The sequence below is a fragment of the Pezoporus flaviventris genome, unplaced genomic scaffold, assembly GCF_033815535.1.
Source record: "Pezoporus flaviventris isolate CSIRO_AGI_PZ_B2104156 unplaced genomic scaffold, CSIRO_AGI_Pfla_v1 ptg000001l, whole genome shotgun sequence".
Classification (NCBI taxonomy): Eukaryota; Metazoa; Chordata; class Aves; order Psittaciformes; family Psittacidae; genus Pezoporus; species Pezoporus flaviventris.
The window spans coordinates 3581068-3604984 of NW_026892549.1; the positions used below are offsets into that span (position 1 = coordinate 3581068).

At 39.6% G+C, this 23917-nt stretch overlaps 1 protein-coding gene and 1 long non-coding RNA gene across 2 annotated transcripts in view; one reads left to right on the forward strand and one right to left on the reverse strand.

The window, feature by feature from the left end:
• EPB41L5 (erythrocyte membrane protein band 4.1 like 5) overlaps positions 1-23917 on the forward strand; it is a 465429-nt gene that overhangs the window by 97513 nt on the left and 343999 nt on the right. The gene's annotated exons all lie outside the window — the stretch shown is intronic.
• LOC133276004 (uncharacterized) lies at positions 14488-22370 on the reverse strand. Its single transcript, XR_009745759.1, has 3 exons — positions 21897-22370; positions 16755-16876; positions 14488-15084 (listed from the first exon to the last, which is right to left on the reverse strand). It is a non-coding gene; the product is annotated as an uncharacterized LOC133276004 (long non-coding RNA).

Consider the following 23917-nt stretch of genomic DNA (forward strand, 5'->3'; position numbering starts at 1 on the left):
TCTAGTTCACCCCCCTGCAATGAGCAGGGACATCTTCAACTAGATAGGTTGCTCAAAGCCCCATCCAACCTGACCTTGAGTGTTTCCAGGGATGGCTCATCTACCACTGCTATGGGCAACCTGTTCGTGTTTTACCACCCTTGTAAAAATGTCTTCCCTACATCTAGTCTGAATCTCTCCTTTTCCAGTTTAAAGCCATTACCCCTTGTCTTATTGCAACAGGCCCTGCTAAAAAGTTTGTCTCCATCTTTCTTATAAGCCCTCTTTAGGTACTAGAAGCTGCTCTGAGGTGTCCTTGGAGCCTTCTCCAGGCTGAATAACCCCAACTCTCTCAGCCTGTCTTCATAGGAAAGGTGTTCCAGTCTTCTGATCATTTTTGTGCTCCTCCTCTAGACTTGTTCTACCAGGTCTGTGTCTTTGCTGTGCTGAAGGCTCCAGAGATGGATGCAGTACTGCAGGTGGAGTCTCACAAGAGCAGAAGGGGAGAATCACCTCCCTTGTTCTGCTGGTTACACTCCTTTTGATGCAGCCCGGGATACGGTTGCCTTTCTGGGCTGCAAGCACACATTGCCAGGTCATGTCAGGTTTTCATACACCAGTGCTCTGAAGTCTAGCTCCTGATCCTGTCCCTACACAGCTGGGCAGCATGCATGTACTCTTCCTAGGATGCCTGCCTGTGCATTTTCTTCTTGCCTTTTAGTTTGACTCATCCGTGCTGGTCTCTTGCCCTCTTTTCCTAACTTCTTACACATGGGGATTGAGAGCTGTTGTGCTCTATGGAAAGCATCCTTAAAGATCTGACAGCTCTGTTCTGCTCCCTTGCCTCTGAAGGCTAACTCCTTAAAAAGCTTTCCTAAAATTTAGAGTCCTGACTTTACTCTTTACCTGACCTATATCCCTCAAGACTGTGAACTCCACCAGTGCATGATCACTGCAGACCAGGCTGCCTCCAATCTTGACATCACCAATTAGCTCACTTGCATTGGAGACCAACAGGTCCTGTAATTAGTTAGTTGTCATGCTTAAAAAATTGAAAGATGAAAGGGATGTGAGTTTCCTTTATAGAGACCGCCCAACTCTGCTCTCATATCCTGTTCATATAAGTGTTTAATAATAAATTTTCCACCACCTTACATCCATGAAATGTTAGGTGTGCAGCAAATGCTTAATTAATTAATGTCACAAAGAACTTCTGAGGTAGGTTCCCTCATTTTACAGGTGAGACAGAGAGTGAGACAGTTAAATTAAGTACTTGATTAATATCACACAGTGAGTCAGTGCTAATGCTGAAAATAGGTTATGTCTTCTGGTTCATTGCCCTGTATTTTAATCATGAAACCAGAGTCAATGCTAAAGTTAAATTAATGCCTTAAATGATGAAAATAATTGTTCTCAATTTCATGTTGGAGTATTGCCTTAATACTTGCAAAAGTTTTCCCTGCTTAGGAATTTTTAGTATTGTTCAGATACTGCTTTAGATATCAGCTCTTCAGATATCAGATTAATATGTTTTGGTTACAGTAATCCTTAACTTCAAAATTACACTCAAGCAGATCTCCACAAAAAATAAGGAACACACACTTAAAACTCACAACAATCTCTTTGCTGTCAGTGTAGTAATGCTCTTTTTCATACTCTCAACAGCTGTTCTACTTAATAATACCCAAAGCTTTAATTAATGGAGCATAGTAAAGTTATTGCCCCACAGAAAGTGAAAGATAGACTGCTGGTTACACTGTCATGACTAAATAAAAATGTAGCCTGAAGCACAAAACAGCAATTGTGTCTTAAGAAATATCTACTTAGAAGTGCAGTTCTGAACTATGCTGTGTCATCTCTAAATAAACTGGTACATAAAGAGGTGTGATCCTTGAAAACATGTTTAAATGGATTGTGCTTGTATTCAGGCTAATGGTATGCCCCATCAGCTTTTCCTGAGTATAATCCACATATTTATGTTGATAGGATATACATAAATTTTTACAGTATTCACTATCTTACCTGTTAAATAGCATTCTTCAGCATAGGAAAGAATAAATGGCCTATAAAATATGTATGCAGGCATAAGACTGAAGATAGCTCAGCAGAGGGAATGAAGAAATAATACTGCCATGGCTTGCTCCCTGCTAAACCTGGATATCGACACAGATGTCTGTTGCACAGACTTATACAGTGCTTTGCATCATGCAGTATTTTTGACGTGTGTGAGACAAGCAGCACAAGGCTGTGGTCAGCTCCAAGATTTTTGTAAAGACTTTTGCCATATTTAATGGATAGGGAATTGCTGTGCAAACACCCTCCCAACTTAATTGCAACTTAACAATTAAATATCTTAAAAATTCCACTGCTTTCAGTTTCTTTTGTAGACAAAGATTTTTTTATCACAGAGTTCAGAAAATGGCCTGATGCCAAGTGATAAGCAGCTTGCAAGACAGCACTGTGTTTGTGCCCATGTATCAGGGCTAGAGATACTGCCTTTGAAAGGGGTTTTTAAAAACCAGGCAGGAATTGTCCAGAGCAAAGTGGACAAAGAAGACACTTCTGTGACTTTCTTAGACTTTGAAATGAAGCCCAAGAAAGCAATGCAAATAAGTGAAAATATTTCGTGGCTCTTCACTCATGTCTCTTTCTAGCCATAGTTCATATTATTAATCCATCAAACGTAATTGTAATAATGTTTGAGAGACTGAAAATTTTAATCAAATATTAGCTATGATTTCTGAAAAACAGGGTTTGATATTAGAATGTACCCAGGTGCCAAATATTCCAGATTGGGAATAGAAAGAAGACTCTCTGGTCTGTGTGTCTAATCAAAACTAACCAAAAGAACAGAAATTAAATACGTGCCCATACAGTTCATGGGCAGAGAATCTTTTTCAGCAGCAATTCAGCTAATAGGTATGAAGAATGAGTCATCTTGAGAAAATCAGAAATTACTTATGGATAATCTAATTGAGAATGGAGAATGCATAACACAGTATTGAACCTGAGAAGAGCTCTGATATAATATGGGCCTTGAATTTTGGACATAGAGTTATACTTTTTTCATCTATTACTTGAAAGAATAGAAAACAAGTCAGCCTTTTTGATTAAGTAGACATCATACTATTTTACATGACTACTTTATTTAAGATCCTACTTCCAGTGAAAATCTCAGTGTGTCCTGGCTACCTTAGTAATGGCATTACTAATCACTGCTATTGCAGCTTTGTTCTTTTGCTTCAGCACAGAAAGAAATCGTTTTAGGAATGGCAGCTCTTCAAGCAGTGGGGATTATAGGCATGGTAACAGTACATGTTTGTGAAAGGTATATGCTGTCTGCCTTCATTCTCCATATGACAGTGAGAGAGAAACTGAGGTACAGCCACAGTGCTAGTATTAATATAATGTGAATAATTAATATAGTGAATGTATTATTATGTAGATTTGTTTCACAGAATTAAGAAATCATTTGTGGTAATGTGGTGCTTATACATCAGAGCCAGGAAATGAAATGGAAAAGAAAATGAAAAGAAATGCATAATGAGGGAGTTGGCCAGTTTAGTTCTATTGTGCAAGCACAGTGAAAGGTACAAAGCTAACGAATGCCACAAGTAACAAAAAAATCCAGTATCAGTTACCCTAAATTGTATCAATTATAAAAGGTGGAGTAAGCAATGCAGACAAGGTACATTTTTTTCCAGCATTCCTTATTATGTGTTAATCTGTAAAGATCCAAGAATCTTGGATCGTGCAACTTGCAAAATACCACTAGAATGTTTCTTGCTTGAGCTAGGTACAGAAAGGCAAGTACAAGCTGAAACTGTCAATATGGGGAAGGCCTTCTCTGTTCAATAAAACAAGCAGTTTCTGATGAAATTACTTTTGCTTGAGGACTAATTTGTGGTTCCAAGTGTCTTTCAGTGCTGACAGCTGAAGAAGGTAGCTCTGGGCCAGATTGTAATGTTCACTCCTTGCTCTAATGGGCGGATGTATTTAATTAACCTTTGTTTCTGCAGAAGCAGACATGCTGGCAAGCTGTAGGAATGCTAAAGGAGGGAAATCTAAACAGCAGTGAACCTAGGCACATTCTATATATCTAGTACTCGGTAAAGAATGTTAATGTAGGCAAATACTGTTTCCTAGGAGATAGGTTTGTACAAGTAACTTCTGTAAAAGAAATTTAACATGCTTCGCCCTGGAGAGCTCTCCTCCATTAATTTCACAAGACCCAGCTGTTGTCTCATGCTCTTGGGACTCTTGTTTCTCCTGTTTGGTTAAAGACTGGGCAGAATTCTGCAACTGGGGGTCATAAAAGCACGTATTCAAGGTGGAAATATTCTGCTTAGTACCTCTTGAATAGAGTTAGATCTGACAGACTTGCTGCCTGTTGCATGTCCGGCAGTGATTTCTCAAGATACCATAGCTTGGACAGACCCTTCCCAGAGCTTCCTGTAGAACACAGATCTTAAGGTTTATAACTAATTCTTCAGAATATGGCAAGTCTAATGTAAAGCAGATATCCTTTTCATAAGGTTGCACTGTTTTTTACTTGAAAAACTAAAGCACTGTAGATTACAATTCACATAAACGGAGCAAACTCCCTGGCCACAATGTCCCTTGGCCCTAATCTTTCAGTAAAAAGTCACCAACTTTGCATGAGTGTTTTTAAAGCATGCAAATTAAAGCTTATCTTCTCATCCTAACTTTATCAGTTCTGCTGCCACAATAGCATCATTGTTTCCGATCTCCTCCCGTTAGTAAGCGGCACCCTCCATTCTTCTCAATTCCTTTCTGCCCAAACCTTTCCATCTTAGGGACTGAAACGTCCCTAAGAAACGTTGAAAGTTTAAGTTAAAACTTCTTCTTAAAGTTTTGCTACTACTGTGCTCTAAATGCCAACATCTTTCAGTCCTGGTTGTCTCAGTCTAAGTCAGCCAAGACCCTGTTTTTACTCAAAACACACCTTTTAAACTTGAGTAATGAACATTCCTTCAACTCTTGTAGTTTTATAAAGAAGTTGTATTCCCAAACTGACAGAAACATTTAGGTTACAGCATTTTTCTCACTAAAACTACACTGTAGCAACAGTCAATCACAATCATAAACAGTACTTTTCCCACCTCAGCACTGTGATGCTGAACTTTTCCCTTCATAATACTGTGAAATCATTTCCACATTGCTACAGTATGTAGGAACTGGGGTTAAGGCTGCAGTTAAATTACTAAGTACATAATTCCGTACTTTGTCCACTGGGTTTCTGTTTCAGAATGGAGAGATATGGCAACAAAAGAGATAGCTAAGGGAAAATAAAACTGGCTACAGTTGTCAGGATTATGAGTTCAGTATAATACTGCAGCTTGTTCATACTGGTCTCTGTTTTTTTTTCTGGTAACAGCTGATGACTCCAAAAGCCACAAGCTTTTGGTTAAGTTTTCAGGTGATGACAATTTCCTTTATAATGTTGCCCAGTGCCTGAGATTATAGCAATAGGATTGGGTGGGCCTGCTATGAGCAGAGAGTGTCCTATTCCAAAGAGAAGGTTTACACAAAGACTGAGAATAGAGTAAGAGTTTTTCTGTCCACATATAGACGGTGATTTCCAAAAGCTCTTAGCACTGGCCAAACCTAGAGCACAGTCAGTGGCTGTAATCAGGCTGACACAGATTACTTTTGAAAATTCTTCATCAGCATGGTTCAACATGCAGCCCACTGACTGGCCTGATCAGGTCTTCAGGATCTTCAGTCTGGCCTGAACCACCTTTTCTATGGAAATTCCAAGGAGCAAGCTGCTGCATAATCTCAAAGAGAAGGAAAGGAGAGAGGGTGATTCTTGCCCATGCTTCTGAGAGGTGTGCAAGAACAGCACCTGACATAGATGAATTGTTTTGCTTCTGTCTAAATGAGTTTGTAAGTAAGTGCTTGGACATGTGAAAGAAAGCACTCCCACACAGCCTGCTGCTGCCTTATCTCCTTGCTGGGCAGGTAAGACCAGCAGCACTCCTACACAACTGCCACTCTCCTTTGCTGCTTGTTGGGAATGAGGGAAGGGGATAGGATATGGGATACACGGTAGAGAGCAAGGGACAGTAGTGTTCCCCTGCATCCTATTGCTACATGCAGCCTCCCCCTCAAGCCTGCTTCACTGTTTGAGAATGAAAGTGTGAATGGTAGGAGGTATGAAATCACAGTCCTGAACTGCTATTGATTGTCATCTCAATGGCCTGTTCTTAACCTGGGATCTGACTCATGCAGCCTCTGAGGCTTGACTATTCTATTAATACACTTCATGTTGCTGTAGGTATCACTCACTGATGAGTCACAATACAGTTCTTTGTACTCTTTGTATTGTATTTGTGTCTTTCTTTGGCCATCTGCATGTGATGCATGACTCAATTTCCCTGTACAACTGTAGGAATTATGAATTTCTTGTAAATATGGAAATAATTTCAGTAAGTGTGAATTCTGTATGTGTACAAGGATACAGGATCTATGGGTTAATCTTGCAAGCTTTTTATTCAAATGAATACTTTCAGCAGGTTTTGGGCCCTATCTTCCTTCAGTACAGTAACCATACTGCTGATGGGGACTGAAAAGAAGTTGCTGTCCTTGTAGTTGGCAGCAGCGCTCATTTGCTAGTGGGAAAAAACACCATTCTGAGCTAATACAAAGATTAAAAAACAATGGAAAGAATTACAATATTAGCCTAATTTTAACATAATCTAGGTATGAATTATCAAAACTGATAGCTCTCACTTAAATACAAGTTGAAACAACTTCTGTATCTTCAGGGAGACTCTCTAATTGAGATCAATGTAAATCTCAGCTGAAACTTCTGCTTGAGGAAAAGTGCTACTGGATGTGTCCATGGCTTGGTTTCAGCACATGCAGCCAGTTACAGTACAGGGGAAAGCTACATTAACTTTCAGTCAAGCTAAAGGGGTGCCTCTCCTGATTTTGATAGATGGCAGTTAATTACATCTTTCCTCTTTGGAAGAAGTATACATTTCTTTCTTTTGTTAGCATGTCTGATAACAGCAGGGGATTTTTCTGAGGGTAGTCTTGGAACAAAACAGCAGCTTCAGGCACTCTGGAAGAAGCCAAATACAAGGGAAGGGTGGAGTAAAGTTGCTATTTGATAATAGGAATAATCTACAAGAAAGTTCCCTTATCTCTCTCCAGTGCTTGTTTTTCAAAAAACTAATTGTGATGAAAAGGCAGGAGCTATTCTTCTCTGCTGTAAATTCTTTTCTGATAAGTCTTCTGGAAGAAATCACAATGCTATCTGCGTGCAAATTCTTCCTAAAATGCATTTCTTCCAAAGAGTGTTTCTATGCTAATCCACTAGGCGTTGCTATTTACATCTTTACAAGAAATTGAGTACTTAACCTGGACTGATTGTAGATTAAGAATTACTAGATGCATGCATGTCCTATAGGAAAGCATAGTCCATGGGAAGAATCTATTGCCTCCTGGCAGTAGTTCTTTGTATTGTGTTTTTATTTCTTACTGTTGATTGTAATCCTTACAGGGAAGGGATGTTTGTCTTAATGCACCTTTAAGGCATCATATATGTCTGTAACTTGATGCAAATTAGTGAAGATTAAGAAGGAAACAAGAGGTAATTGTACAATACAAATTAACTTTGCCTTGAATAGCAGTCGAATTCTACTCTGTGATCCCAATGTAAATCCAGATTTGGTGCTGAAGTCACTGGAATGGAATATGGTCATAGCTCTTGATACAAAGAAGACCGAAGGGGAAAGGAGGCCAGTGATGCTGTATCTAATAGATTCATTCCCATTATCTTATAGTATGCAAACATTAAATAACCCTGGTCTTGTCTTCAGGACATGCTGACTATATGCTGCCTCATGCTATAGGCAGCTACTAGAACTCTGAATTGTAGATCTATTTAACAGTGTGTAAAGCAGTGGTTGCCAAACCAGGCACTACACTACTGAGGTCACTATAGTTTCAAATAAGGTCACAAGCTACAGGAAATCCAATTTGATCATGTATCTATGCTAGTATTTGGGGTTGTGTTAAATTCTTGCTCTACAATAGCAATTTTTTGCTGTGAAATATTTGGGGAACTTCTGTGTTTTGCTCTGTGAAAAACTGGGTGGAGACACTATTTCCTCTGAGCCATCAGTGGAAAAAGTCCATTGTTACAGGGGTGAAACATGTGAACATGACAGCTAGAACTGAAAAAAAAACCTTCAACTGTGAACGTATTTAAATCTGTTGGTACAGCATACTTTAAACCCAAAGGTGTCAACACGATTGTTTTCCAAAATTGTAATTAATCTGTATGTCCAAAATACTATATTGCTTTAATAACTATCACAACAAATTTAATTATAGATCAGTCCTTCACAACCAAAATACACTCACTGCTATGTAAAACATGGCAGTTATTTATGCGTGATATACAACAGAGAAGAAAGAAATAAGATTATTACATCCATCAGAAATGGATGGACCCCAATTTTGTTTAGCAGTGTGTGCACATCTGTGCTGGCATCTGTCAAGGAAGCCCTGCCAGTAAAGGAAGGGAATGTTGTAGAGGTAGCAAGCTGGGAGCCGGGAAGGAAGGCACTACTTCCTGATACTCATTAGCAAGCTCAGAGGAAGGACAGCATCCTGCCTAGTTATGCTAAATCAGCTAGAGTCCCTTATTAACACAGCAAATCCCTTACCCATCATTATTTAAGCAGAAGGATATTCAGATTTGGACAGGAAAGAGATGCCATGCTTTAATACATGGTTGTTCAAAGTACCCATTGAACTTCACTGTCCTATACTGTGACTTCCTAATTTGCTCAAGGGAGCCGTAAAATTAAGAACCTGAGGACTTGCCTGCCTTTGTTTTGTCACCCTTTATTCAACAACACTTACTCTATTTTCAACTTTTTATGTGCTGTGCCTCTATTTAAAACATTTATACCATTAAAATCCTCAGCTGAGAACTTTCATCCTTTAGTGGCACAACTACTGCATACCATTTGTGAATTTGTGAATTTCAAACATTAAGTGTGACTAAATAGCAGAGTTTGAAAAACAGTGGTCTGTCTTTACACATAGAACTGCCATATCCCCTAAGCCAAGGTGATTTGATTCTGACTTGGAAAGGGACATGAGGGTTCAATCTCTTGTGCCCTACCAGTGCTTCTCTTCTTGCCTAGAAGTTGCCAGTTCCACAGGCAGTTTTTGTAATATTAATATTTTTGAGAACTAACAACTGTTAACCACATAGTTCATTGTTTTAACTGTTTACTAGTGGATTTGGTTGTCTTACAGCATTTAGACAAATTAGCACAAATGGCAGTTTACATGACAGATTTAAATCTGCCATCCTTATGGGGCGGCTCCACACACAAGTTATGATCAGCAAAATTCAATTGCAAAAAAGCCTTGTAAAATCTTTGTTAAATAGTGTAGATTGAAATGGGTATATGCTCAAATTAATCTAAGTCATACAGACCAGAATGCATTAAAAAACCCAAACAACAAACCAACAAGGAAAAACAAAAAGAATGCTGATGTTAGGCTAAATTCTCAGGCTATGTTTCATTACTATCACTGTTACCATATATCAAAGACTTTCAAGCCAGTTCTGATACTTCTCCCCTTGGTATTTATAACTCTGATTGTTACATTCTTAACTGTCTTCTTAACTGTCATGTTCTTAGCTAACCTTTCCCTCTTAAAATTTCTTAGTCCACATTATTTCAGCAAAGCAGCCTATCTAGTTGAAAATGTCCCTGCTCACTGCAGGAGGGTTGGACTAGATGACCTTTAAAGGTCCTTTCCAACTCAAACCTTTCTATGATTCTATGATTCCATTTCCTGTGCTTGGGAGGGTGAATCTATACTGTGTATTAGGAGCCTGTATCAGCACTAACAGGATGCAGACAAGAAAAACATGCATTTTATTAACAGGAACAAGAACGAGAGTGTGAAGTTTTGGCAGAATTAGAATGAAATGTTTGTACATGGAACAGAATAAGAACTGGAACTAAAACATTTTTCATATAACTAAAATAAGGCTTCCAGCAAAGTAGCTTGGTAGATTTGGAAATCATAGGACCTTAAAAGAAAATGCTTAAGCTCAATGAATGAAAGCTTTAGCTGTCTATCTGGAACCGTGTCTCTGGCATGCTGAAAAAGGCTTTTTTCATTTGGGTGTACAAATGAGTTACGTCCTAGAGCAATAAGCCATTGACACTCTACTGACTAACAAATAATCAAAAATCTGGAATCTAACAAAAAAAGGAGATAAAATTAATGCTGGTTAATAAGAATAAAAAAAAATACTCAAATTCTCATGCTGGAACATAGAGCATGGTTCTCACAGACCGAAATATAAATAGGAAGTAGCTCTGTGGTGTGAATCTAAAATAAGACCAGGAGTAGCCATAAGTGTGATGCCATCTCATGTATCATAGCTCTGTCTGCTGGTCAGCACTTCCTAAACTGGACTAGCATGTTTCCATATTGCTTCCAGCAGCAGCTCAAGAGTCTCCCCACAATCCAAACCTGTGACAGAGCAAGCTTGGTTTGAAATTTGCTAGATGAAGTAGGAATGTGTGTCAAAAAAAGCTGCCATTCATTGTATTGGTCAGCTTTACAGGCTGGTCTTCTTCTTAATTATGGCTTTTTGTGGAATGAAATCTTTATCTGGGGTAGGCGATCATGGTCCTCAGTAGCTGGCCAGAAAAGCATAAAAAGCCTTATTTCTTCCATAGCCAAAAAGAACATATATTTAGCTTGAAGGATATGGAAACCTTCTCTTTTGAGAAATAAATTACACAGCCTTTTTCATTGCTGATTTGTGACCTTGAGATCTGTAAGATTATGCAGTATCCTCCTTTCTGACAGCTGCAAATTTATTACAACTAATGTGTTAAGGGGAGCAGCCCTTTTATTAGAAGCTTTTACAAGGAAGGAGATGAAAGTTGCTAGTGAAATGGATGCTGTGGGTGTAGCAACCAAAGACAAAGCACAGCAATCACACCTACTTGTTTTTACACTTGTGGCTTTTGGGAACTGATAGGAAAGATTACTTTTGATTTATACCTATTTAGAAGAAGCAAGACCTGATAATTATTAGGTAGCTCACCTGTGTCATGCAACAGCTGTGCCAAAAGCCAACAGTTGAACTACAAGACAGAGAGGTCTAAGCTGCCACTTCTAGATGCAGTCTAAATCATGGCAGAGAGTTGCAGCACTACTCTGCCTGTAGAGTTCAAATTTCCTCAAATTTCAGGGCTCATCTTTAATAATTGGCTAGAAATGAGCTCATCTTTACAATTCCTTTTAGAATTCCTTGCCCAGAGAAAGCTGTTCTTACAAAAAGTTTCAGTACACTAAGATCCAGATAGCTTTTCTGTCATTAAGGTTCTATGTATGTTCATTAAGGTTTTGTTTCTTGGTTCTTGCCATGCAAGCAATGCAATTAAAAAGTAGAAGCAGGTGAAGACTGCAACTCTTTCTGCCATGATTCAGACTGTATTTAAAAATGGCAGCTTAGACCTCTCTCTGTTAATATCATACAGCAAAGTAAGAAAATACGAATCAGCTAAGTGGAAAATGACCTGAGTTTTACCATCTTTTCCTGAATTGAAAATTTCCCAATTTATCCCCAGAAAACCCTTGGAGAAAAGCCACAAGGAAACTGTTACTCAGCTTTTGGTGCTGAGAAGTCAAAAGAGTCCAGTTGATCCAACAAAGGATTCTTTACATGCTAATCGAAAGAGAGATTCAGCAGGTGGTCACGCTGTTTAGGCTCTGTGGAAAGAAACTGAAAAGGCAGAACTACATTAGGCTGAATCTAGCATGGACGTGACATGACTACTGCATTTTGCATTTGACATAATGGATATCTTCAGCCAAAGCAGCCAAATCCATGGCATTTTTCCTTTCCAAAGAGCATGACGGACTGCCCTTTCTTGGAAGGAAGTGGCAGCTGCCACAAGACTATAATAGTATCTCAGGCTTGCTCCATATAAAGATATTTTCTAAATTTAGAAGGAAGTAACTTGGTGGCTTAAAACATTTCTCAAGAAAAGATAAACATTTTGCTTCTTCCATTTATTTTGCCCATTTCCAGCTATTTACCTGCCTCTTAGCTGTCCTGAGTGTCTTGCATCCTAAATTAATTTTAACTGTTAAATGGAACTGCTAAGATCACAAACATTACCATCCACCATCACCCACCTTTGCAAAGGGACTGGGCAGACTTCGGGGAAAGTAACATTTTAAGTTGTTACAGTAAGATTCAGTAACACTCTCAGATGCCTTCTCTGAATGGAATCTATGCAAGCCAACTATTTCAGTGGGAAGCTGATAGGAAATGACTTAGGAAGAGGATATCTTGTAAATCCTGCCCTTCTCCATAAATTAAAAGAGGAAAGGAAAGAGTGAGTAGCAGTCTTTTCTTTCAAATCACAGGAAGAAGATTCTTCCTTTGTATTCATTGTCTTAGAGGATACAGCATCTATCTCACATGTAGTAAACCAGACATCAGCTTCCTCCTCTTCTTAGGTGATTGGAGCCCATATCTAGTAGGAAAATTCCAAATAGCAAGCCAAAGACTATCTTATGCTAGGCAAGGGGTGTATTTAATGCCTGTTGAAGGATGGCATAATATTCTCTAAACCAGAACCAGCAGAAGAGTGAGCTGTATTACCTAACAGTTACAGAACACACTGAGCAGTCCCTGATCTCATAAAGATATCTCAATTTATATTGGCTACACTAGTGGCATTAGTGTCTTTACAGTTGTAGCTTTCATGGGCGGGCTTACATTACCTGCTTAGCATTGTCCATCTATTTCCATGAACAAGGCATGCTAATAGAACAGTGTAAATGAGCAATGCTAGTTTTTAACCTAACCAATTAACTTACAGTGACCCACATAAGGGTTTAAGATTGAGGTTTGCAGGCTGAAGTCTTCTATTGTTCTGCAGAAAGGAAAAATGTGATTTTTTTTTCTCTTATACTGTGCATATGCAGAGATCAGTTGCTACCTGCAGAAACCAGGTCTTGAACATAATTTAATTCCTTCTGTTCAACTGAAATAATGATGATCACAATGTTTCAATATGAAGTTGATTTTTACACTATATAAACTGTTATGAGGCCAACAATTCATTTGACATGCACCACCAAGCACCTCACATGTGGCAACTCAAGATTTCTGAACTGGCACTAGTAGTTTTCAGAATAGTTTCCCTAACTAATCAGTTTTCATCCCTTCTCTAATTCTAACAATATAATTGCTACTGTCCAAAGCTAAGAGCAAATGGTGCTGCTCATAATCAAACCACTTGAGGAGATTAGTCTAGGTAGAAGGGTGAGTGGATTTGCTTGTGAGTATATAACACAGTTCTCTTGTGCTGTAAATCAGTGTAACTCTAATGAAATTTGGGAAAAAGCAGCATTTCACCTTTAAACATAATTTTAGTTGTGCCTAATCACAGTGGCCTCAACTTTTAAATTAAAAATATGTAGGTATACACATATATATGCATATATCTTTCTATCTACTCAAAGGTTCTTTACACCTTATATTGCACTTTTGCTTGCTCACATCCACATCGCCAGAGTCTCAACTCAAAATTTCCTGGTTCTTGGCAATGTCATGGTTTAAATTCAGTCAGCCACGCAGTCTCTCTCTCACTCCCCTGCCACCCCCTCACCCTTTTCTCCCCCCCCCCCCCCCCCCCGGCTCCTGGACAGATGGGGAGGAGAATCTAAAGAATGTAACTCCCATGGGCTGAGATAAGAACAGTCCGGTAACTAAGGTATAACACAAATCACTACTGCTGCTGCCACCGATAATAATAATGATAAGGGAAATAACAAGGGAAGAGAATACAACTGCTCACCACTCGCCAACTGATATCCAGCCCAACCTGAGCAGTGATCTCGCCCTTCCGGGTAACTGCCCCCAGTTTATAGAGTGGCCATGACGTGCTGTGGTATGCAGTACCCCTTTGGCTAGTTTGGGTCAGGTGTCCTGTCTCTGTTTCCTCCCTGCTTCCCCTCCTCCTTGGCAGAGCATGAGACTCAGAAAGTCCTTGGTCAGACTAAACATTACTGAGCAACAACTAAAAACACTGGTGTTATCAGCACTGTTCCCAGGCTGAGAGTCAAAAACACAGCACTGCACCAGCTCCTAAGAAGGAGAAAAATGACTGCTACTGCTGAACCCAGGACAGGCAATTACTATAGGTTTTATTTTAATGAGGTCCTTCTTTTTTATTTTTATGGCTTTCCAGAAATAAATTACAATGAAATTATAAAACTTGGGGATTGAAGAGATGCTTGAGCTGTGGGCTTGCAGGTTCTGATGGAGTCTCATAATTTGGCCAAGACTGAGGACCCCACAATCCAGTGCAGCTCCTCCCAAGCTTTTTTAAAAAGAATAGGAGGTTTAATATAAATTGCATCAGAAGATAAAATATATTTTTTTAATTTACTGTTTATTTATTAATGATTTCTGGTTGAATATTAATTAACCTATTAATCTGTTGATCAGCAAATTGTTACTACTGACATAATAACTTCTATCAAATAGTCTTTTATAAAAAGTTAATCTCTGACTATTTTGACAGATCCTAAGTATACGTTGCTGTTCACTGAAAAGATAAAATATAATAGAGTTACCAGAACATTATGGGATATAATGTATGCTTATTTTGAAATTACCTTGCTTAATCCTCTAATGTAAAACATATCATACTCTTATCAATTTAACAAGAAAAAAAAAAGAGAGTCTATTTGTAGACCATATTAGGATATCAACCACAAGTAATATCTTTTCTAAAGAAGAATGCTGTGTAAAGTAACATAGAAGCATTCAGCTCAATAGAGAAAATTCTCTCAAATGCAGCAGTATTATCAGGTGACTGTCTCATGTCCTTAACAGGCTCTATACTTGACAACAAAGTAATGTCATAACAATACGATACTTATATTGGGATATTCAGAGACACACAAACTTTCCAGTGAAATAAACTTCACTGGTGGAACAAATTACTGCAGGTTTCCAGCAATAGCCACTTTATCCGCTTTTTTGACACTTTCACCTCTGCGCTGAAATACAGCAACTTATAAACAATGAAATGCTATATTGTGTACTTTTAGGGAGTAAAGAATCTTTAGCAAATTGCAGCTGAAGAGGAATTTTGGTAGATAAAATTTGTATCACCATCCAAACCACGTCATACAGAACTTGGATTTCCACTAGAGATTTTTCCATTCAAGTTCACATTCAGACCTTCTTTAATTTAACATTTGCCAGCATGATAGTGAAAAGTTACATTGTACGTGCAAGAAAAGTCTGATTTTTTTAGCTACTGAGACATGTCAGAGTTTATTCTAGAAGGTATGCCATTGATGAATATGTAAAATACTATCATAACAATAACTACAACAAAATTCAGGTCCCAATTAATAAGAGCCTTCTTATAAATTGTGAGGTGCTTGAGGAAAAAAAATAAAATCTATTGACACTTAAATGGAAAAGGTGCATCAAAGCTGTTTGCGATAAATGTTGCAATTAAACACGGAAAACTGCAACTGCATTGACAACAATAAGGATAGCAGACTAAATATGCAGGGTTTTTATGGTGTAAGAATATGTTTGCATTAAAAAATGCTCTTGTTTAATTTGCAGAAACACATTTTAACCTCATTCTAAGTTACATTAACTTAATTAGATATTGTAGACAGAAGTAGGCACTTAAAAATGACACAATTTTAATTGACAAATCTTCTTTCTGAAGTGTTGCTCCCACCCTGCTGAAATGCTGGTTGCTATCAAAGCCAATAATTTTCATTACTAGTTTAGTACATTTGTCAATAATTCCATTTGGAAAATCTGATTAAAAAATAAGTGACACAAGATCTGTTACCATCAATGCTTTTCAGGCATGCTCAAATCACTCTCCAACTGCAGCTACTCCATAAGGTAGCACCGTGCAATTCAGTGAGCTAAATTCTCAATAATGTTAGCTTATTATTCTGGAAAAAATCCCCTGCCTTTTCTATTTCCAGAATAATTATGGGTTTTACACAACCAGCTTTGGTGTGATAATGATAATCACATTCAACTTTATTTGTAAGACACTAAAGTATGCTTTCTACCATACATATAACTGGTAAAGCTTTAGTTAATATATGTTTCAACAGTGTACTTCAGGAAAAGTGGGCCAGCTGGAATGAGTCCAAAGAAGAGAGACTGATTGGCAATTAGGAAACATGACCCATAAAAAACAACTGAAAAAACAGGTGTTATTTGAAGGAAGAATTCTGAGGAGGGGTTTTTTTTTGTTTGTTTTTTAATATTTAGCAGATTGATGCAAAAAGGAAAAAATAATCTGATTGCTTATGTTCAGTATGCAACTAATTAATATGCTTAAATTGCAATAAGTGTTACTTAAGGTAAATGTTGTGGATTTTTTTCTTATGATAGAGTAATCTAATATTTTACATAAACTGCTATAATGATATTTCAATCTTAAGAAAATTACATGCCAAAATTTATGTATCTTGCCTTTGGGTCATGGAATAAGACTATCTGACCTCTTATGACTCTCTGTAGACTTCTTATTTTCTTTTGATTCTTGACTATCAAGATATTTACAATAAATTTAACTCCTTCTGTAAAGGCTCCAAAATCAGGCCCTAAATGTGTCATGCTGTTCATAATCATGATGATCATAAATGTAGCACTTATAAAACTGCAATGTAAAATTCCTTACCTCACAAAGTATCAGTGAGAATATCCTTAAAAATTACCTTGTGATCCTGACAAATCCCAGCAGTATCTAAAATGGAAAGGTTACTTGATCGCGAGCTTTTATTTTAGTGTGGTGCCTTCCTGCTGTCTGTATCAAAAAAAAAGAGTGCATGATATAGTCAAAATGGCATAAACTCCTACAAGGCCAAAACCACAGTCATATTTCATTTACTATTTTCTGTTTCTGATATATTTAGTTTACTGCATTATGGTTTTTGAATGCTGAAATTCATAAATCATGGCAAGGTCAGCTTTGTTCTCCTGAGTACACAAATATTCTGTATAATGTAATTCTTCTTAGATATCCAACCCCAAAGAGGTCTTTGACTAAATTATTTTAAAACAAACTCTGTTTGAATGCACACTATGTACATGTACTTCTTCTGACAAGTTATCTGAGCTGAGAATAACTCTGGCATCTGAATTCTACACATACAAAACCAAACAGAACAAAAAGAATCTCACAGCATTCTAGATAACCCAATAGGGTGGGGTTTTTTTCCTATTTTTTGAAGGTAGAATTCTTCCCCCCCCCCCCCCCCCCATTTTATGTTAGCATTCATTTTGATTGAAAAAATGGTTTAAAAATTAGGATTAAAAAATACAGCATCTTTGGATTTAATAGATTAAGAAAAATTTAGGGGTCTGGCTACCTTCACTGAACCATTGCTGTGTGCTGCACAGGTGCTACAAGGGACTGGCCGTGCGTGTAACTAAGAATTCCTTCAGAGAGGGACAAAACCTCCTTGCTGCTTTAACCTGTTCTCATGTTCTTGGCTCAGCCTCAGAGCTGGAGATGTGGCAGGACCACTTCCTTCTCCTCTCACCCCTGATTTCTTCGTGGTTATTACTGGCAACAGTTCCTGTCTCAGCCTCTCATAAACTTGAGCTGTGAATCAGGTACCTATCCTTCAGCTGTCCCTTGTCTACATTCAGATGTCAATAAAGACGATAATCTGGCTCTTACTTCCGTTATTGTGAGATTGCAAATGACATCACTAAATCTGCAAAGACTGACTTCCCAGATAGTGCTGATTCCCTTGCAATTCAAGACCCTCCCTTGAAGTTCCTCCTCAGTTTATCTACCTTTCTTTTTACCCCTGAGACTAATATTACATGCACCCTGCAGGGACAGGGAGGCGGATTCCTTCTATTCATCATTTGCAGCCTCCTAGGCATTATAGTTCTTCAAACAAATCTTTCCTGAACTGGCTCCTTACTTTGTTCCTCCCATAGTCACCTATGTAAAAAAAAAAAAAAAAAAAAAAATAGGCCAGAGATGTTATAAAGCACTGTCAAAAGAGAACTGGATATGCAGATGGTGGTTTTACGCAAACACTGTGCAGGTTTAAATGACAAATGTGGAGGCTTCTACATCTAGCTTGAATCTATCAGAAAGAAGAGGGAGATAACAATGTTAGCCTCCCTCCCCCTCAGCAGTGGAGGATATGGTAATCTGAGGGATTGGATCACTAGATTCCATTAAATTCACATAGCTGCCCCTTTCCCTGCAGCACTTAGGCTAGGTTTGGTGGTCTGCTATCCATCTTACTAGGTCTACTACCATCTTTTCCATTTAATTCCTTATATACATTCCATTGATTTTCTTTGTCAATTACTTCCACAATAAAAAAAAAAAGATTAAAAAAAAAATAGAGCCATATATATGGGTTTTACTGTTTCCCATCACTAGTTTCTAGAACTAATTTCAGTTAATCCTTGTTTCAACTAACCATCTTTCTAGAATACATTTCTACATACAGAACAGAACTGCTCAGAAGGGAAGTATGAGTCCTTATCTTGCAAAGAAAATATATTTGCTGTTCGGCCAGCCCACGCTTACTGTTTTTCATGACTCTGGCAGTGACCCACAATGCTGTTTCATTCTTCGTGAGCTAATAACTAAATACATGCATCAAAAATACTGTCTCTATCTCTAAGAATCTGCAATTTAAAACTTATAGAATGATAAAGCAACAGCTGGAGATAATTTTTTTTATTTCTACTGAAATCTTATTTTTTTTAGAAAGTGAATGTTTATTGTCTGCAAAGCACCTGGAATAAAATAAATCCAAATAAATGACAATGAAAAGGGATTTTCTTCCCTAAATTGTTCTATAGATTTCTTTTTCCCCCCTAAAGTACTGAAGCAAAAATATATCTGTAACCATGGAGATTATACCAGGCAACATGCATAATAATTCAAAACGTGGCATCAGACAAATGTTCTTTGTCATGACTGGATTACTACAAAGAAGTAGGTTTCCCCTAAACAATTTGCAGAAGCAGGATAGATGTGGTTAATTTCCCAACCTGCTTTTTTGGCTGGGGAGGAAGGGGAAGTCTCAGCACTATGGTATGGGCAGCAGACTAGGATTGTGTTTGCTTTGAAAACACATAGCTTCCCAGGTTGTTGGTAGTTTCAACTCATAGATATGATGGTTTAGATAGACTCATAGATATGGTTTAGTGGGAGGTGTCCCTGCCCATGTCAGGGGGATTGGAACTAGATGATCTTAAGGTCCTTTCCAACCCTAACTATTCTATGATTCTATGATTTGCTGAAAAGATATTTATCTTCCATGAATAGTCACATCAGAGCAAGTAGTCCCACCATGCTGCCTGCACAACATTAAAGATGGCCATGGAGACATATAGTTATAGAATAAAGAGGAAACAGCTCCAATTAACTTTTAGTTTGTGTTTTTTTTTTTATTATGTACAAGTGCCCAAAATCTATCTTAAAAAACAATTCAGGCATAATCAGAAATACCAAGATTTGGGTAATTTAAGTGTTAGCTATAATTCAACATTCTTTCACATTTGGCAATATTTCTTTCTCTGCTTATTCCTTCTCTGCATGGATGGCATCAAATAGTAAATAGCTCTCAGTCTGCTAGCTTCTGATGCAGGATGAATATTGATGTGGTACTTAATCTGATACAATCTGTAACACAGAGAAAGAATTACTGCAATCAGGACATCTTATAAAAAACACTTGAAAAGAGAAAGTCACTTTTCTGCTTAACGGGTTAACTAAAATCTGGTGTTTTGCAGTTGTTTGAGTTAGGAGGAGAAACTGATGATGATGCAAAGATCATTTAAATCATGTTTACTTACAAACAATGTAAAAAACCTTGGTTTCCTACAAGACAGGAAAAATCAGGAGATATTTCCTTTTTATGCAGTCCTGAAGTACTCAGATGTTTCTCAGAGCCACACACACCTACTTGTTTACTGCCACTGTAATTTCTTGTTTCCAATTCCTGGCATTTTTGCCAACCCTGAAATTACAGATTATAGTAAATCTCTTTCCAATTCCTCCTCCTCTATTTTATTTTGGCAATAGGCCGTTGTTTCACCTATCACTTTTATAAAGCTGGGTTACCTTTTTTTTTTTGTTTGTTTTCATTTAAGTGACAGGCCTTTTTTATGCTCTCCAAATTCAAAATACAATTTCACTCAGCCTTCAATGGATAGAGGTAGAAGGTAATTAATCATTTCCCCTCTCTTCTATAAGAGGCTACAAAGAGGCCCAGTGTGAAAGAGTTAACACAACTACTTAACCTATTACTTCTGTCCCAGAGGATTGAACCCCCCCGAGATCAATTGTAAGAATGACTTCCATTGTTTCCCAGAGTGGGTGTTATCATGCAAAGTGCTGTTTTTCTAGATGGATTTTACCCAATATATTCAATCTAACTTCAGTGTGTGGAACTTAAATAGGTCAACATCGAAAAGCAGGAAAAAATGGCCAATTAAAGCAGCAAGAGAAGGTATGTTTTCCTTTGTAAGTGACATGACAGCTATTTCTGACTGTGATTAGTAACATTTCAATTGGCCAGACAGAATTTGGATTTGCAGACTGATTGAAGAAAGATGTGCAGTAAATATAGCAATAGCCATTATAGTTTTTCCAGAGCACTTGGAACTGGTCCGTACACAATATTGCAGCACAATAATAAAACACTCAGAATTCATTAGAAGCAGGGACATTTCCATTTCAAAGAATCATAGAATGGTATGGGTTGGAAAGGACCGTAAGATCATCCAGTTCCAACCCCCTGCCATGGGCAGGGGCACCTCACACTAAACCATGTCACCCAAGGCTCTGTCCAACACTGCCAGGGATGGGGCATTCACAGCCTCCTTGGGCAACCTGTTCCAGTGCCTCACCACCCTCACAGTAAAGAACTTCCGTATGTCTAAACTAAACTTCCCCCGTTTATTTGTTTGACTTCCAGCCTCAGGATTACTAATTTATGCATCATCAGTAGAATTTGCACTAAAACGTGTAACGTATTGAAGATGAGCCCTTCCTAACTTCTGGATCAAAACAGAGACTGGAGGGTTTGTGGGCTCAGCCTGCTAGCGGGGCTCTCTGAGGGTCCCGCTGCTGCGGCAGCTCCCCACAGGCTCCTTTCCCCTCACAAACGGAAACAGAAGCCGCGGCAGCGGGGCGTGCAGCCCATTCCTGCTACTCCTCCCGGCTGCCTCCGCAGTGCTGAACCCCCCTCAGCACCTCTAACACCCCTCCCACAGCCAGCAGCCACCCCCCGCCCCGGTACCAACCACCGCCCCCTCGCCCCGCCTCCCAAGCCGCTTGGCCCGAGAGCTCCATGTGACCGCCGCGCGGGCGCGCGCGCAGGGAGCCGAGCTCGGCGGGAGCGGCGCCGACGAGGGCGGAAGTGCGCGGCGGGAGCGCGCGGGCGGTGGCACCCCGATGAGAGCGTGGGGGGCGGCGGCGGTTAAAGCGGAGCCGGGTGGCAGGCTGGACCCACAGCGCGGAGCCGGGTCTTAGCGCCCAGGGAAGAGGGTAAGGGGTGTGTGAGCGCGCGCGCTTCCGAGCGACCCTGCCAGACCCCACCCTTCTCCGGGGTGTGGGAAACTTGACTGTCCTGGCCTTGCCGTCTCGGTGAGGGGCCGTGGGAGCCGTCGGATCCTGGCCGCGGCCTGAGCGGGCCTGGGCCCGCCGGCCGGGGGATGCGGTCGAATCGCTCCCGTTCCCTCCACTCTGTGGGGAGGGAGGCATTCCCTGGATGTGCGGGGCAGCCCCCTTCCTCGTGGGTGTGTGAGACGAGGAGAGCCCGGCGGCTTCCCGTACCACAGGAAGGACGCAGTTCCTTGGCCGTCGGAACGCGCTGGGGCTGTGGGTGAGGAAGGAGGTCGGTAAGCAGAGCCTCAGGTGTAGCTGGTGTCCTTAGGGCTTGCGTGGGAGCCGGAGTAGGGTGAGGCTGCAGCCCCTCTTCTGGGTTTGGCCGCTTCCTCTGCGTCCCGGTGGGGCTGAGGTGGAGTCAGCGAAGCTGGGTGGCTGCTGTGACTTGTGCCTACAAGTGGAGCTCTGGGGAAGTGGGCAAGGAGAAGCTGGCCTTGAGCGTTGGTTTCTCTGGCCGGTTTCTTCTGTGCAAGCTCCTCTGCCTTCCCCTGGCTGCCCTGGAATAAGTGATAATGTTTCATCTCTGGAGGATAAACAGAGGGTTTAAGGTGTTGTTGGTCCCGGCTGAATCAGAAGTTTCTGAGGGATCTTTTTTCATCTGGCCAGGTTCTCTCTCTGTTGCTGTTTATTCTCCCTGCAGCCTTACCGGTGTAGATCTTGTGGGAGGAGAAGGGTGGTGCCTTAGTGTGACCTTACCTGCAGAAGGGCAGGAGAGCGGTGGTGAGGTGAAGCATCACTGACAGTGTTTCCTGAACAGCCGGTGGAGGCCTAACTCAGTGTTTGTGCTGGAGTCCTGTTGAATCAATTCTGGTCATGAAAGAGGAAGCTTAGTCTTGAAAACCCCTAGGTATTTTCATGCGAGAAAGGGAGCAGGGAGTCTGTATCTGCACTAGGACCAGCTTTGCCTTTTTCAAAGCTTAAGTCTGCAGCCTGCAGTTGCTTTTTGTTTGTTGAACTGTCCAAATGTTACTTCTGTAGTTCTGAGATTCTTGCTTCTCTTGTGAGGTGCAGGGAAATGCCTGCATTTTCCAAAACATCCTCAGAACAATGATTTTTCAGGAAAAATGTTTTTTTTGTTTGTTTGTTTGTTTTCTGATGCCTTAAATGCCCCTTGTCTCTTCTTCCTTCTCTTTTCCCCCCACCCCCAACTCAAGTTATCAAAGCTGAGAGCAGGAACTAACATAACTGGGAACCAGACTTGCAAGTGATTTGCTTGCTGAAAATAACTTCATTGCAGTGAATTTAATAGCAACAGCTCAGTCTTACTTGGCAATAGCATCTTTACACTTATTCACTTGTAGCAGACTTGTTAAATAGTTTTATCTACTGCTTTAATCACTTATGGCCCTGTGCACTGAATGTAGATTTTTATTTTTTTTTGTTGCTTATGATCAGATGATACCAACTTACCATGGTAAGAATTTTTGCATTTACTTCCTGTAACTTCCTTTACTTTCTATTTTAAGTTTTCAGACTACTATTGTAAATAAGTTTGTTATATTAGATTAGTAGTAAATTGTTTGTTTGAACACCTCTTTTGGAGTAGGCTAACTTGATTGTTTTGCATGCCTGGAGATAACTGAAGCTGCCCTGTTTTCACTGGTGTTATGTATATGCTGTGGAGGAATGTCTAGTTTAAAGATTTATTTGGAATGCTTTACAGAAACTCTGAACTGAAAGCTTAATTTGGCCAGGCAATGCTCTTTCTTGGTCACCCTTTAAAACTCTAAAACTTGTCTCTAATTGTCAGTGCAGCGGTACTGGGTATCTGGGTAGAAGAGCAGTTGAGACATTTTGATCACGTCAAAGCAGTAATGATAGGACAGCATGGATATGTACACTGAAATCCTGGATGATGCACAGATTATGTGATCTGATGCCCTGTTCAGGCTTCAAGCTTTTTCAGCTGTAACTTAACTGATTAAGCACTAACTTATTTGGCCAAACGGTGCATAAAATGGCTTGCTTCTCTGAGGAGTGTTGGGGTCCAGGCTCCACAAGCAACAGAACTGTCTTGTTAGTAGAGCAGAAGTGGACAAGTGATACAGAAGAACAAGCCCTGATGTCATGATCTTGGAATCTGGTTTGTAGTTTGATCTTGTCAACTCTGTTCACTTTCCATGCAGTGGATACTTGTATTTTAAGTTGATAATTTCGTATTAACTGAATTCAGACTCCATGTGAATAAG